The sequence below is a fragment of the Pelophylax lessonae genome (assembly GCF_965119305.1).
Source record: "Pelophylax lessonae genome assembly, chromosome: 10".
Lineage (NCBI taxonomy): Eukaryota > Metazoa > Chordata > Amphibia > Anura > Ranidae > Pelophylax > Pelophylax lessonae.
Window position 1 is genome coordinate 149,540,028 of NC_138777.1, and position 17,812 is coordinate 149,557,839.

The window sequence follows — 17,812 nt, forward strand, 5'->3', positions numbered from 1 at the left end:
CCTCATCGTCCTCCACATCATCTTCCACCCAGTCTTCACCCCTGCCCTCCTTGTCGGTCTCCACAATGCTGAACGCCGCAGCAGTTGGCACCTGCGTTTCGTCATCATCGGAGACGTGCTGCGATGATCCTTGCATGTACTCATCTTGAGAAATAAGTGGTTGGGCATCGCTGCACTCAATCTCTTCCACTTCTGGGGCAGGGCTAGGTGGATGGCCCTGGGAAACCCTGCTGACAGAGTCCTCAAAAAGAATAAGAGACTGCTGTATGGCTTGGGGCTCAGACTGCTGGCCTGATTTGCAAGGGGGTGAGGTGAAAGACGGTTGGACATTGGCTGCAGGTGCCAACTCTGACCTTTCTGCAGTAGACTGGGTGGGAGACAATGTGAAGGAACTGGAGGCACTGTCAGCAGCAAACCAATCTACTATCGCCTCAACTTGTTCTGGCCTCATCACTTCTAGGGGCGTTTGATGCCCTACCAAATACTGATGCAGGTTCTGTCGCCTACTCACACTTGAGGAAGGTGTTTCACTTGTGCGTGTAGCTGGCACAGATCGACCATGTCCTCTCCTTGCAACAGGAGCTCTACCAGCAGCACCACGACCCAGGCCACGGCCCTTATTTGACGGTCTCCTCATATTTCTGTAATTTAAGATCTTGCCCTAGAAAGGTTTTTATTGAATAGCGGAATAGAAAATATGATCCAAAAAAAGTGTATGTATATCACACGTACACAACCACACTAGGCCCCAATTACTATTGTTTGTACCCCTAAAAGGCTAGATGAGGAGTAGGGGGAGTATGGAACAGGCAGCACCCTCAAACCTTCAGAAGTATGAGATGAACCCCAACAACTTGGAAAGGTGGATCTCTCTCACACGTACCGACACAGACTATCCCGCAATTCAATTGATCCTCAAAGGTTTTTATTGAATAGCGGAATAGGAAATATGATCAAAAAAAGTGTATGTATCTCGCACGTACACAACCACACTAGGCCCCAATTACTATTGTTTGTACCCCTAAAAGGCTAGATGAGGAGTAGGGGGGGTATGGAACAGGCAGCACCCTCAAACCTTCAGAAGTATGAGATGAACCCCAACAACTTGGAAAGGTGGATCTCTCTCACACGTACCGACACAGACTATCCCGCAATTCAATTGATCCTCAAAGGTTTTTATTGAATAGCGGAATAGGAAATATGATCAAAAAAAGTGTATGTATCTCGCACGTACACAACCACACTAGGCCCCAATTACTATTGTTTGTACCCCTAAAAGGCTAGATGAGGAGTAGGGGGGGTATGGAACAGGCAGCACCCTCAAACCTTCAGAAGTATGAGATGAACCCCAACAACTTGGAAAGGTGGATCTCTCTCACACGTACCGACACAGACTATCCCGCAATTCAATTGATCCTCAAAGGTTTTTATTGAATAGCGGAATAGGAAATATGATCAAAAAAAGTGTATGTATCTCGCACGTACACAACCACACTAGGCCCCAATTACTATTGTTTGTACCCCTAAAAGGCTAGATGAGGAGTAGGGGGAGTATGGAACAGGCAGCACCCTCAAACCTTCAGAAGTATGAGATGAACCCCAACAACTTGGAAAGGTGGATCTCTCTCACACGTACCAACACAGACTATCCCCCAATTTAACTGATCCCCAAAGGTTTTTGATTAAATAGCGGAACAGAAAATATGATCCCAAAAAAGTGTATGTATATCACACGTACACAACCACACTAGGCCCCAATTACTATTGTTTGTACCCCTAAAAGGCTAGATGAGGAGTAGGGGGAGTATGGAACAGGCAGCACCCTCAAACCTTCAGAAGTATGAGATGAACCCCAACAACTTGGAAAGGTGGATCTCTCTCACACGTACCGACACAGACTATCCCGCAATTCAATTGATCCTCAAAGGTTTTTATTGAATAGCGGAATAGGAAATATGATCAAAAAAAGTGTATGTATCTCGCACGTACACAACCACACTAGGCCCCAATTACTATTGTTTGTACCCCTAAAAGGCTAGATGAGGAGTAGGGGGAGTATGGAACAGGCAGCACCCTCAAACCTTCAGAAGTATGAGATGAACCCCAACAACTTGGAAAGGTGGATCTCTCTCACACGTACCAACACAGACTATCCCCCAATTTAACTGATCCCCAAAGGTTTTTGATTAAATAGCGGAATAGAAAATATGATCCCAAAAAAGTGTATGTATATCACACGTACACAACCACACTAGGCCCCAATTACTATTGTTTGTACCCCTAAAAGGCTAGGAGTAGGGGGAGTATGGAACAGGCAGCACCCTCAAACCTTCAGAAGTATGAGATGAACCCCAACAACTTGGAAAGGTGGATCTCTCTCACACGTACCAACACAGACTATCCCCCAATTTAACTGATCCCCAAAGGTTTTTGATTAAATAGCGGAATAGAAAATATGATCCCAAAAAAGTGTATGTATATCACACGTACACAACCACACTAGGCCCCAATTACTATTGTTTGTACCCCTAAAAGGCTAGGAGTAGGGGGAGTATGGAACAGGCAGCACCCTCAAACCTTCAGAAGTATGAGATGAACCCCAACAACTTGGAAAGGTGGATCTCTCTCACACGTACCAACACAGACTATCCCCCAATTTAACTGATCCCCAAAGGTTTTTGATTAAATAGCGGAATAGAAAATATGATCCCAAAAAAGTGTATGTATATCACACGTACACAACCACACTAGGCCCCAATTACTATTGTTTGTACCCCTAAAAGGCTAGGAGTAGGGGGAGTATGGAACAGGCAGCACCCTCAAACCTTCAGAAGTATGAGATGAACCCCAACAACTTGGAAAGGTGGATCTCTCTCACACGTACCAACACAGACTATCCCCCAATTTAACTGATCCCCAAAGGTTTTTGATTAAATAGCGGAATAGAAAATATGATCCCAAAAAAGTGTATGTATATCACACGTACACAACCACACTAGGCCCCAATTACTATTGTTTGTACCCCTAAAAGGCTAGGAGTAGGGGGAGTATGGAACAGGCAGCACCCTCAAACCTTCAGAAGTATGAGATGAACCCCAACAACTTGGAAAGGTGGATCTCTCTCACACGTACCAACACAGACTATCCCCCAATTTAACTGATCCCCAAAGGTTTTTGATTAAATAGCGGAATAGAAAATATGATCCCAAAAAAGTGTATGTATATCACACGTACACAACCACACTAGGCCCCAATTACTATTGTTTGTACCCCTAAAAGGCTAGGAGTAGGGGGAGTATGGAACAGGCAGCACCCTCAAACCTTCAGAAGTATGAGATGAACCCCAACAACTTGGAAAGGTGGATCTCTCTCACACGTACCAACACAGACTATCCCCCAATTTAACTGATCCCCAAAGGTTTTTGATTAAATAGCGGAATAGAAAATATGATCCCAAAAAAGTGTATGTATATCACACGTACACAACCACACTAGGCCCCAATTACTATTGTTTGTACCCCTAAAAGGCTAGGAGTAGGGGGAGTATGGAACAGGCAGCACCCTCAAACCTTCAGAAGTATGAGATGAACCCCAACAACTTGGAAAGGTGGATCTCTCTCACACGTACCAACACAGACTATCCCCCAATTTAACTGATCCCCAAAGGTTTTTGATTAAATAGCGGAATAGAAAATATGATCCAAAAAAAGTGTATGTATATCACACGTACACAACCACACTAGGCCCCAATTACTATTGTTTGTACCCCTAAAAGGCTAGATGAGGAGTAGGGGGAGTATGGAACAGGCAGCACCCTCAAACCTTCAGAAGTATGAGATGAACCCCAACAACTTGGAAAGGTGGATCTCTCTCACACGTACCGACACAGACTATCCCGCAATTCAATTGATCCTCAAAGGTTTTTATTGAATAGCGGAATAGGAAATATGATCAAAAAAAGTGTATGTATCTCGCACGTACACAACCACACTAGGCCCCAATTACTATTGTTTGTACCCCTAAAAGGCTAGATGAGGAGTAGGGGGAGTATGGAACAGGCAGCACCCTCAAACCTTCAGAAGTATGAGATGAACCCCAACAACTTGGAAAGGTGGATCTCTCTCACACGTACCAACACAGACTATCCCCCAATTTAACTGATCCCCAAAGGTTTTTGATTAAATAGCGGAATAGAAAATATGATCCCAAAAAAGTGTATGTATATCACACGTACACAACCACACTAGGCCCCAATTACTATTGTTTGTACCCCTAAAAGGCTAGGAGTAGGGGGAGTATGGAACAGGCAGCACCCTCAAACCTTCAGAAGTATGAGATGAACCCCAACAACTTGGAAAGGTGGATCTCTCTCACACGTACCAACACAGACTATCCCCCAATTTAACTGATCCCCAGAGGTTTTTGATTAAATAGCGGAATAGAAAATATGATCCCAAAAAAGTGTATGTATATCACACGTACACAACCACACTAGGCCCCAATTACTATTGTTTGTACCCCTAAAAGGCTAGGAGTAGGGGGAGTATGGAACAGGCAGCACCCTCAAACCTTCAGAAGTATGAGATGAACCCCAACAACTTGGAAAGGTGGATCTCTCTCACACGTACCAACACAGACTATCCCCCAATTTAACTGATCCCCAAAGGTTTTTGATTAAATAGCGGAATAGAAAATATGATCCCAAAAAAGTGTATGTATATCACACGTACACAACCACACTAGGCCCCAATTACTATTGTTTGTACCCCTAAAAGGCTAGGAGTAGGGGGAGTATGGAACAGGCAGCACCCTCAAACCTTCAGAAGTATGAGATGAACCCCAACAACTTGGAAAGGTGGATCTCTCTCACACGTACCAACACAGACTATCCCCCAATTTAACTGATCCCCAAAGGTTTTTGATTAAATAGCGGAATAGAAAATATGATCCCAAAAAAGTGTATGTATATCACACGTCCACAACCACACTAGGCCCCAATTACTATTGTTTGTACCCCTAAAAGGCTAGGAGTAGGGGGAGTATGGAACAGGCAGCACCCTCAAACCTTCAGAAGTATGAGATGAACCCCAACAACTTGGAAAGGTGGATCTCTCTCACACGTACCAACACAGACTATCCCCCAATTTAACTGATCCCCAAAGGTTTTTGATTAAATAGCGGAATAGAAAATATGATCCCAAAAAAGTGTATGTATATCACACGTACACAACCACACTAGGCCCCAATTACTATTGTTTGTACCCCTAAAAGGCTAGGAGTAGGGGGAGTATGGAACAGGCAGCACCCTCAAACCTTCAGAAGTATGAGATGAACCCCAACAACTTGGAAAGGTGGATCTCTCTCACACGTACCAACACAGACTATCCCCCAATTTAACTGATCCCCAAAGGTTTTTGATTAAATAGCGGAATAGAAAATATGATCCCAAAAAAGTGTATGTATATCACACGTACACAACCACACTAGGCCCCAATTACTATTGTTTGTACCCCTAAAAGGCTAGGAGTAGGGGGAGTATGGAACAGGCAGCACCCTCAAACCTTCAGAAGTATGAGATGAACCCCAACAACTTGGAAAGGTGGATCTCTCTCACACGTACCAACACAGACTATCCCCCAATTTAACTGATCCCCAAAGGTTTTTGATTAAATAGCGGAATAGAAAATATGATCCCAAAAAAGTGTATGTATATCACACGTACACAACCACACTAGGCCCCAATTACTATTGTTTGTACCCCTAAAAGGCTAGGAGTAGGGGGAGTATGGAACAGGCAGCACCCTCAAACCTTCAGAAGTATGAGATGAACCCCAACAACTTGGAAAGGTGGATCTCTCTCACACGTACCAACACAGACTATCCCCCAATTTAACTGATCCCCAGAGGTTTTTGATTAAATAGCGGAATAGAAAATATGATCCCAAAAAAGTGTATGTATATCACACGTACACAACCACACTAGGCCCCAATTACTATTGTTTGTACCCCTAAAAGGCTAGGAGTAGGGGGAGTATGGAACAGGCAGCACCCTCAAACCTTCAGAAGTATGAGATGAACCCCAACAACTTGGAAAGGTGGATCTCTCTCACACGTACCAACACAGACTATCCCCCAATTTAACTGATCCCCAAAGGTTTTTGATTAAATAGCGGAATAGAAAATATGATCCCAAAAAAGTGTATGTATATCACACGTACACAACCACACTAGGCCCCAATTACTATTGTTTGTACCCCTAAAAGGCTAGGAGTAGGGGGAGTATGGAACAGGCAGCACCCTCAAACCTTCAGAAGTATGAGATGAACCCCAACAACTTGGAAAGGTGGATCTCTCTCACACGTACCAACACAGACTATCCCCCAATTTAACTGATCCCCAAAGGTTTTTGATTAAATAGCGGAATAGAAAATATGATCCCAAAAAAGTGTATGTATATCACACGTACACAACCACACTAGGCCCCAATTACTATTGTTTGTACCCCTAAAAGGCTAGGAGTAGGGGGAGTATGGAACAGGCAGCACCCTCAAACCTTCAGAAGTATGAGATGAACCCCAACAACTTGGAAAGGTGGATCTCTCTCACACGTACCAACACAGACTATCCCCCAATTTAACTGATCCCCAAAGGTTTTTGATTAAATAGCGGAATAGAAAATATGATCCCAAAAAAGTGTATGTATATCACACGTACACAACCACACTAGGCCCCAATTACTATTGTTTGTACCCCTAAAAGGCTAGGAGTAGGGGGAGTATGGAACAGGCAGCACCCTCAAACCTTCAGAAGTATGAGATGAACCCCAACAACTTGGAAAGGTGGATCTCTCTCACACGTACCAACACAGACTATCCCCCAATTTAACTGATCCCCAAAGGTTTTTGATTAAATAGCGGAATAGAAAATATGATCCCAAAAAAGTGTATGTATATCACACGTACACAACCACACTAGGCCCCAATTACTATTGTTTGTACCCCTAAAAGGCTAGGAGTAGGGGGAGTATGGAACAGGCAGCACCCTCAAACCTTCAGAAGTATGAGATGAACCCCAACAACTTGGAAAGGTGGATCTCTCTCACACGTACCAACACAGACTATCCCCCAATTTAACTGATCCCCAAAGGTTTTTGATTAAATAGCGGAATAGAAAATATGATCCCAAAAAAGTGTATGTATATCACACGTACACAACCACACTAGGCCCCAATTACTATTGTTTGTACCCCTAAAAGGCTAGGAGTAGGGGGAGTATGGAACAGGCAGCACCCTCAAACCTTCAGAAGTATGAGATGAACCCCAACAACTTGGAAAGGTGGATCTCTCTCACACGTACCAACACAGACTATCCCCCAATTTAACTGATCCCCAGAGGTTTTTGATTAAATAGCGGAATAGAAAATATGATCCCAAAAAAGTGTATGTATATCACACGTACACAACCACACTAGGCCCCAATTACTATTGTTTGTACCCCTAAAAGGCTAGGAGTAGGGGGAGTATGGAACAGGCAGCACCCTCAAACCTTCAGAAGTATGAGATGAACCCCAACAACTTGGAAAGGTGGATCTCTCTCACACGTACCAACACAGACTATCCCCCAATTTAACTGATCCCCAAAGGTTTTTGATTAAATAGCGGAATAGAAAATATGATCCCAAAAAAGTGTATGTATATCACACGTACACAACCACACTAGGCCCCAATTACTATTGTTTGTACCCCTAAAAGGCTAGGAGTAGGGGGAGTATGGAACAGGCAGCACCCTCAAACCTTCAGAAGTATGAGATGAACCCCAACAACTTGGAAAGGTGGATCTCTCTCACACGTACCAACACAGACTATCCCCCAATTTAACTGATCCCCAGAGGTTTTTGATTAAATAGCGGAATAGAAAATATGATCCCAAAAAAGTGTATGTATATCACACGTACACAACCACACTAGGCCCCAATTACTATTGTTTGTACCCCTAAAAGGCTAGGAGTAGGGGGAGTATGGAACAGGCAGCACCCTCAAACCTTCAGAAGTATGAGATGAACCCCAACAACTTGGAAAGGTGGATCTCTCTCACACGTACCAACACAGACTATCCCCCAATTTAACTGATCCCCAAAGGTTTTTGATTAAATAGCGGAATAGAAAATATGATCCCAAAAAAGTGTATGTATATCACACGTACACAACCACACTAGGCCCCAATTACTATTGTTTGTACCCCTAAAAGGCTAGGAGTAGGGGGAGTATGGAACAGGCAGCACCCTCAAACCTTCAGAAGTATGAGATGAACCCCAACAACTTGGAAAGGTGGATCTCTCTCACACGTACCAACACAGACTATCCCCCAATTTAACTGATCCCCAAAGGTTTTTGATTAAATAGCGGAATAGAAAATATGATCCAAAAAAAGTGTATGTATATCACACGTACACAACCACACTAGGCCCCAATTACTATTGTTTGTACCCCTAAAAGGCTAGATGAGGAGTAGGGGGAGTATGGAACAGGCAGCACCCTCAAACCTTCAGAAGTATGAGATGAACCCCAACAACTTGGAAAGGTGGATCTCTCTCACACGTACCGACACAGACTATCCCGCAATTCAATTGATCCTCAAAGGTTTTTATTGAATAGCGGAATAGGAAATATGATCAAAAAAAGTGTATGTATCTCGCACGTACACAACCACACTAGGCCCCAATTACTATTGTTTGTACCCCTAAAAGGCTAGATGAGGAGTAGGGGGAGTATGGAACAGGCAGCACCCTCAAACCTTCAGAAGTATGAGATGAACCCCAACAACTTGGAAAGGTGGATCTCTCTCACACGTACCAACACAGACTATCCCCCAATTTAACTGATCCCCAAAGGTTTTTGATTAAATAGCGGAATAGAAAATATGATCCCAAAAAAGTGTATGTATATCACACGTACACAACCACACTAGGCCCCAATTACTATTGTTTGTACCCCTAAAAGGCTAGGAGTAGGGGGAGTATGGAACAGGCAGCACCCTCAAACCTTCAGAAGTATGAGATGAACCCCAACAACTTGGAAAGGTGGATCTCTCTCACACGTACCAACACAGACTATCCCCCAATTTAACTGATCCCCAGAGGTTTTTGATTAAATAGCGGAATAGAAAATATGATCCCTAAAAAGTGTATGTATATCACACGTACACAACCACACTAGGCCCCAATTACTATTGTTTGTACCCCTAAAAGGCTAGGAGTAGGGGGAGTATGGAACAGGCAGCACCCTCAAACCTTCAGAAGTATGAGATGAACCCCAACAACTTGGAAAGGTGGATCTCTCTCACACGTACCAACACAGACTATTCCCCAATTTAACTGATCCCCAAAGGTTTTTGATTAAATAGCGGAATAGAAAATATGATCCCAAAAAAGTGTATGTATATCACACGTACACAACCACACTAGGCCCCAATTACTATTGTTTGTACCCCTAAAAGGCTAGGAGTAGGGGGAGTATGGAACAGGCAGCACCCTCAAACCTTCAGAAGTATGAGATGAACCCCAACAACTTGGAAAGGTGGATCTCTCTCACACGTACCAACACAGACTATCCCCCAATTTAACTGATCCCCAAAGGTTTTTGATTAAATAGCGGAATAGAAAATATGATCCCAAAAAAGTGTATGTATATCACACGTACACAACCACACTAGGCCCCAATTACTATTGTTTGTACCCCTAAAAGGCTAGGAGTAGGGGGAGTATGGAACAGGCAGCACCCTCAAACCTTCAGAAGTATGAGATGAACCCCAACAACTTGGAAAGGTGGATCTCTCTCACACGTACCAACACAGACTATCCCCCAATTTAACTGATCCCCAAAGGTTTTTGATTAAATAGCGGAATAGAAAATATGATCCCAAAAAAGTGTATGTATATCACACGTACACAACCACACTAGGCCCCAATTACTATTGTTTGTACCCCTAAAAGGCTAGGAGTAGGGGGAGTATGGAACAGGCAGCACCCTCAAACCTTCAGAAGTATGAGATGAACCCCAACAACTTGGAAAGGTGGATCTCTCTCACACGTACCAACACAGACTATCCCCCAATTTAACTGATCCCCAAAGGTTTTTGATTAAATAGCGGAATAGAAAATATGATCCCAAAAAAGTGTATGTATATCACACGTACACAACCACACTAGGCCCCAATTACTATTGTTTGTACCCCTAAAAGGCTAGGAGTAGGGGGAGTATGGAACAGGCAGCACCCTCAAACCTTCAGAAGTATGAGATGAACCCCAACAACTTGGAAAGGTGGATCTCTCTCACACGTACCAACACAGACTATCCCCCAATTTAACTGATCCCCAAAGGTTTTTGATTAAATAGCGGAATAGAAAATATGATCCCAAAAAAGTGTATGTATATCACACGTACACAACCACACTAGGCCCCAATTACTATTGTTTGTACCCCTAAAAGGCTAGGAGTAGGGGGAGTATGGAACAGGCAGCACCCTCAAACCTTCAGAAGTATGAGATGAACCCCAACAACTTGGAAAGGTGGATCTCTCTCACACGTACCAACACAGACTATCCCCCAATTTAACTGATCCCCAGAGGTTTTTGATTAAATAGCGGAATAGAAAATATGATCCCAAAAAAGTGTATGTATATCACACGTACACAACCACACTAGGCCCCAATTACTATTGTTTGTACCCCTAAAAGGCTAGGAGTAGGGGGAGTATAGAACAGGCAGCACCCTCAAACCTTCAGAAGTATGAGATGAACCCCAACAACTTGGAAAGGTGGATCTCTCTCACACGTACCAACACAGACTATCCCCCAATTTAACTGATCCCCAAAGGTTTTTGATTAAATAGCGGAATAGAAAATATGATCCCAAAAAAGTGTATGTATATCACACGTACACAACCACACTAGGCCCCAATTACTATTGTTTGTACCCCTAAAAGGCTAGGAGTAGGGGGAGTATGGAACAGGCAGCACCCTCAAACCTTCAGAAGTATGAGATGAACCCCAACAACTTGGAAAGGTGGATCTCTCTCACACGTACCAACACAGACTATCCCCCAATTTAACTGATCCCCAAAGGTTTTTGATTAAATAGCGGAATAGAAAATATGATCCCAAAAAACTGTATGTATATCACACGTACACAACCACACTAGGCCCCAATTACTATTGTTTGTACCCCTAAAAGGCTAGGAGTAGGGGGAGTATGGAACAGGCAGCACCCTCAAACCTTCAGAAGTATGAGATGAACCCCAACAACTTGGAAAGGTGGATCTCTCTCACACGTACCAACACAGACTATCCCCCAATTTAACTGATCCCCAAAGGTTTTTGATTAAATAGCGGAATAGAAAATATGATCCCAAAAAAGTGTATGTATATCACACGTACACAACCACACTAGGCCCCAATTACTATTGTTTGTACCCCTAAAAGGCTAGGAGTAGGGGGAGTATGGAACAGGCAGCACCCTCAAACCTTCAGAAGTATGAGATGAACCCCAACAACTTGGAAAGGTGGATCTCTCTCACACGTACCAACACAGACTATCCCCCAATTTAACTGATCCCCAAAGGTTTTTGATTAAATAGCGGAATAGAAAATATGATCCCAAAAAAGTGTATGTATATCACACGTACACAACCACACTAGGCCCCAATTACTATTGTTTGTACCCCTAAAAGGCTAGGAGTAGGGGGAGTATGGAACAGGCAGCACCCTCAAACCTTCAGAAGTATGAGATGAACCCCAACAACTTGGAAAGGTGGATCTCTCTCACACGTACCAACACAGACTATCCCCCAATTTAACTGATCCCCAAAGGTTTTTGATTAAATAGCGGAATAGAAAATATGATCCCAAAAAAGTGTATGTATATCACACGTACACAACCACACTAGGCCCCAATTACTATTGTTTGTACCCCTAAAAGGCTAGGAGTAGGGGGAGTATGGAACAGGCAGCACCCTCAAACCTTCAGAAGTATGAGATGAACCCCAACAACTTGGAAAGGTGGATCTCTCTCACACGTACCAACACAGACTATCCCCCAATTTAACTGATCCCCAGAGGTTTTTGATTAAATAGCGGAATAGAAAATATGATCCCAAAAAAGTGTATGTATATCACACGTACACAACCACACTAGGCCCCAATTACTATTGTTTGTACCCCTAAAAGGCTAGGAGTAGGGGGAGTATGGAACAGGCAGCACCCTCAAACCTTCAGAAGTATGAGATGAACCCCAACAACTTGGAAAGGTGGATCTCTCTCACACGTACCAACACAGACTATCCCCCAATTTAACTGATCCCCAAAGGTTTTTGATTAAATAGCGGAATAGAAAATATGATCCCAAAAAAGTGTATGTATATCACACGTACACAACCACACTAGGCCCCAATTACTATTGTTTGTACCCCTAAAAGGCTAGGAGTAGGGGGAGTATGGAACAGGCAGCACCCTCAAACCTTCAGAAGTATGAGATGAACCCCAACAACTTGGAAAGGTGGATCTCTCTCACACGTACCAACACAGACTATCCCCCAATTTAACTGATCCCCAGAGGTTTTTGATTAAATAGCGGAATAGAAAATATGATCCCAAAAAAGTGTATGTATATCACACGTACACAACCACACTAGGCCCCAATTACTATTGTTTGTACCCCTAAAAGGCTAGGAGTAGGGGGAGTATGGAACAGGCAGCACCCTCAAACCTTCAGAAGTATGAGATGAACCCCAACAACTTGGAAAGGTGGATCTCTCTCACACGTACCAACACAGACTATCCCCCAATTTAACTGATCCCCAAAGGTTTTTGATTAAATAGCGGAATAGAAAATATGATCCCAAAAAAGTGTATGTATATCACACGTACACAACCACACTAGGCCCCAATTACTATTGTTTGTACCCCTAAAAGGCTAGGAGTAGGGGGAGTATGGAACAGGCAGCACCCTCAAACCTTCAGAAGTATGAGATGAACCCCAACAACTTGGAAAGGTGGATCTCTCTCACACGTACCAACACAGACTATCCCCCAATTTAACTGATCCCCAAAGGTTTTTGATTAAATAGCGGAATAGAAAATATGATCCCAAAAAAGTGTATGTATATCACACGTACACAACCACACTAGGCCCCAATTACTATTGTTTGTACCCCTAAAAGGCTAGGAGTAGGGGGAGTATGGAACAGGCAGCACCCTCAAACCTTCAGAAGTATGAGATGAACCCCAACAACTTGGAAAGGTGGATCTCTCTCACACGTACCAACACAGACTATCCCCCAATTTAACTGATCCCCAAAGGTTTTTGATTAAATAGCGGAATAGAAAATATGATCCCAAAAAAGTGTATGTATATCACATGTACACAACCACACTAGGCCCCAATTACTATTGTTTGTACCCCTAAAAGGCTAGGAGTAGGGGGAGTATGGAACAGGCAGCACCCTCAAACCTTCAGAAGTATGAGATGAACCCCAACAACTTGGAAAGGTGGATCTCTCTCACACGTACCAACACAGACTATCCCCCAATTTAACTGATCCCCAAAGGTTTTTGATTAAATAGCGGAATAGAAAATATGATCCCAAAAAAGTGTATGTATATCACACGTACACAACCACACTAGGCCCCAATTACTATTGTTTGTACCCCTAAAAGGCTAGGAGTAGGGGGAGTATGGAACAGGCAGCACCCTCAAACCTTCAGAAGTATGAGATGAACCCCAACAACTTGGAAAGGTGGATCTCTCTCACACGTACCAACACAGACTATCCCCCAATTTAACTGATCCCCAAAGGTTTTTGATTAAATAGCGGAATAGAAAATATGATCCCAAAAAAGTGTATGTATATCACACGTACACAACCACACTAGGCCCCAATTACTATTGTTTGTACCCCTAAAAGGCTAGGAGTAGGGGGAGTATGGAACAGGCAGCACCCTCAAACCTTCAGAAGTATGAGATGAACCCCAACAACTTGGAAAGGTGGATCTCTCTCACACGTACCAACACAGACTATCCCCCAATTTAACTGATCCCCAAAGGTTTTTGATTAAATAGCGGAATAGAAAATATGATCCCAAAAAAGTGTATGTATATCACACGTACACAACCACACTAGGCCCCAATTACTATTGTTTGTACCCCTAAAAGGCTAGGAGTAGGGGGAGTATGGAACAGGCAGCACCCTCAAACCTTCAGAAGTATGAGATGAACCCCAACAACTTGGAAAGGTGGATCTCTCTCACACGTACCAACACAGACTATCCCCCAATTTAACTGATCCCCAAAGGTTTTTGATTAAATAGCGGAATAGAAAATATGATCCCAAAAAAGTGTATGTATATCACACGTACACAACCACACTAGGCCCCAATTACTATTGTTTGTACCCCTAAAAGGCTAGATGAGGAGTAGGGGGAGTATGGAACAGGCAGCACCCTCAAACCTTCAGAAGTATGAGATTGTGTTCACTGTACCCCACAAAGATTGAGTTCACTGCACCCCACAATGATTGTGTTCACTGCACCCCACAAAGATTGTGTTCACTGCACCTCACAAAGATTGTGTTCACTGTACCCCCCAAAGATTGTGTTCACTGCACCCCACAAAGATTCTGTTCACTGTACCCCACAAAGATTGTGTTCACTGCACCCCAAAAAGATTGTGTTCACTGCACCCCAAAAAGGATGTTGTTCACTGCACCCCAAAAAGGATGTTGTTCACTCCACCCCAAAAAGATTGTGTTCACTGCACCCCACAAAGATTGTGTTCACTGCACCCCAAAAAGATTGTGTTCACTGCACCCCAAAAATGATTTTGTTCACTGCACCCCAAAAAGGATTTTGTTCACTGCACCCCAAAAAGGATGTTGTTCACTCCACCCCAAAAAGATTGTGTTCACTGCACCCCAAAAAGATTGTGTTCACTGCACCCCACAAAGGATTTTGTTCACTGCACCCCAAAAAGATTGTGTTCACTGCACCCCAAAAAGGATGTTGTTCACTGCACCCCAAAAAGGATTTTGTTCACTGCACCCCAAAAAGATTGTGTTCACTGCACCCCACAAAGGATTTTGTTCACTGCACCCCACAAAGATTGTGTTCACTGCACACCAAAAAGGATTGTGTTCACTGCACCCCAAAAAGATTTTGTTCACTGCACCCCAAAAAGATTGTGTTCACTGCAGCCCAAAAAGATTGTGTTCACTGCAGCCCAAAAAGATTGTGTTCACTGCAGCCCAAAAAGATTGTGTTCACTGCAGCTCACACACAGAAAAATGGATGTGGATCACTGACACCTGCCTATCTCCAATCCCACACCACACAGCAATATCGATTGTAGTTTGTAGAACACAGTTTCCCTAAAATTCAGCAGACTCTGTCCCTAACAGGATTGAGAAGAGATCGTAGATCAGGATTGAGTGCAGACCCCACCCCCCACACAGCAATATCGATTGTAGTTTGTAGAAGACACTGACCCTATAATTCAGCAGACTCTATCCCTAAAATGCCTACAACTCGCCCTGCCTAAACACTCCGACCTGTCCCTCAATTCTATCCGGACACAAATGGTTTTTTCCTGCCTATCTTTCCCTAATCAGCAGCCAGCACGTTGATGTGTGCTCTGTCCCTGAATCTAAGCAGCATAATGACGCCGCTGCGGCTGCCTCGAACTTATAAAGACTTGGTCACATGCTTCAGACGGCCAATCACAGCTACTGAGACATTTGCAGGCATGGCTGGGATGGCTTAAGGCACACCAGTTAAACGATTGTTGATTGGCTGTTGAAAGCCCGCCATGAAAAGAGCGCCAAAGCATGCAAAACCCGGAAATAAAACGACCGAACACGGATTTTTACCCGAACATACAGTAAAGTGTCCGTGTCCGTGTTCGGGTACAAAAAATCCAATTATTCGGTACGAACACGAATAATACAGTCCGTGTTCGCTCAACACTAGTAAGCACTTGATAGGTTTGTACAGGAGAGTTCAAGATGGTATTTAGGAATGCAGATAAGTTAGTATCGAGTATGCTAACAGGTGGTGAGGACAGCAGATGACAAATACAGGATAGACTAACCCAGTGCAAGGATAGATAGTAGTAGACAGGAGAGCTAGCAATCTATGCAGCAGTGCAGATGATAGATGGTAGTAGTCTCAAGAGCTAGCAATCTATGTAACAGTGCAGATGATAGGATAGTATGGATAGGTAGTAACAGTCCTTAATGCAATAGTAGTAGTGTAAGTTATGGAGGTTTCCCCTGCGGGGTACTTATCACTATAGTATAGTAGTAGAAGGGTCCGGTGATGAGGAAGTGATCCAGTAGCGAGATACAGGGATCAGTAGCGAGGTTCGGGTCTGAGGAAGTGATCCTGGTAGCGAGATACAGGGATCTGTAGCGAGGTTCCACAGCGAGACACGCTTGTAAGCATAGATGCAAGGCAGGTTGAACGAACATGTGAGTGAGAACGCCGGCGGTTGAAATAGCCGCTCTGCGGCGCTCAGTGATGACAGCATCGGTCTTAAAGGTGTATGCGCACCTACCAGAAGAGAATGGTGGGATGCATACACGGAATGGAAAGTGGAATAAGGGTACCAGAGGTACCAGAACATTACATCCACCTGCCATCGGTGGGTCTTTCAAGTACCACCAGTCTGTACTGTCTCTCCAACTGAAGGGTTGTGCTTGAAGGGTAGATTGGGGTGGAATGGAGCAGAGCAAGAGTTGATAGTCCTGCTCCAGTTCCCACTCCATTCTGACCAGATGAACCAGGTCTGACCCCAGGTCATCCGCTTTGGGGAGACCCAGTAGGGCTTCCCTGGTGCCTGGATTTACCAGCGCCGAAACTCTGCTGGACATCCAAAGTCCCTCTCCTCAAAGCCCTCCCACAGCAAGCCCGGGCCACTATAGTCCTCACCTTCTGGCATATTGTTGTCAGCCATCCAGTGGTCATGCCGGGTGGCGTACCACTTTAGTGCCCGGTAAGCTTCATCCAGCCACAACTCCTTCCAAATCAGGTTCCACAGCTCCGTCACCCACTCATACAGGGGTTGCTCTCCTAGGAAAGGTAACCGCAGGGCAACGTATACCTGGAACCGCTGTTCTACGCTGGGAAGGTTCTCTCTCCTCCTCCACTGCACATCCTCTAAGGCCTCATACCACATATTCCTTTCGAGTGAAATCTCTCTAGTCCAGTATGGCTTCCTCTGATACAGGCCCATCCTGTTGGACCAAGTGTTGCTGCAACCTTCAGAGAAACTCCTCCTCATATGGGGACGCTGCACGGGTGTTATCTCACTCCATAACATTACCTGTGTCTCTGAGCTGCTTCTCCTCACACTAGGACAATATCCCACCGCTTGCCACCAATGTAACGGAACAGGGCACCCCTGACCAGGTACCTCCGTTGACAGATGCTCCTAGTTCTTCCCGAGGGGCTTCAAGCACTCCACCAGACACCGTAACCACTTCAGACCCCACGAACCGCCGCAGCTTGGTTAGGGTCTCGCAATCTCCTACCCACCCTGCACCTACGACAAGGCTCCAGGTTCCTGTGGGTGAACCTCCTTTCCCCAGAGAGTGCAGCACGAACAAGCTCTTACACAAGCTCTTACAAGAGCTTAGTGATTCTCTAAGGGAGTATGGAGGACCATAGCAATCCCTTGCCGCACATTCCCCCAATAAGAGACAAGACTCTAGATTGAGAGTGAAGAACTAATTTGCTTCTTCTTTATTGAACAGACTTATATACAGT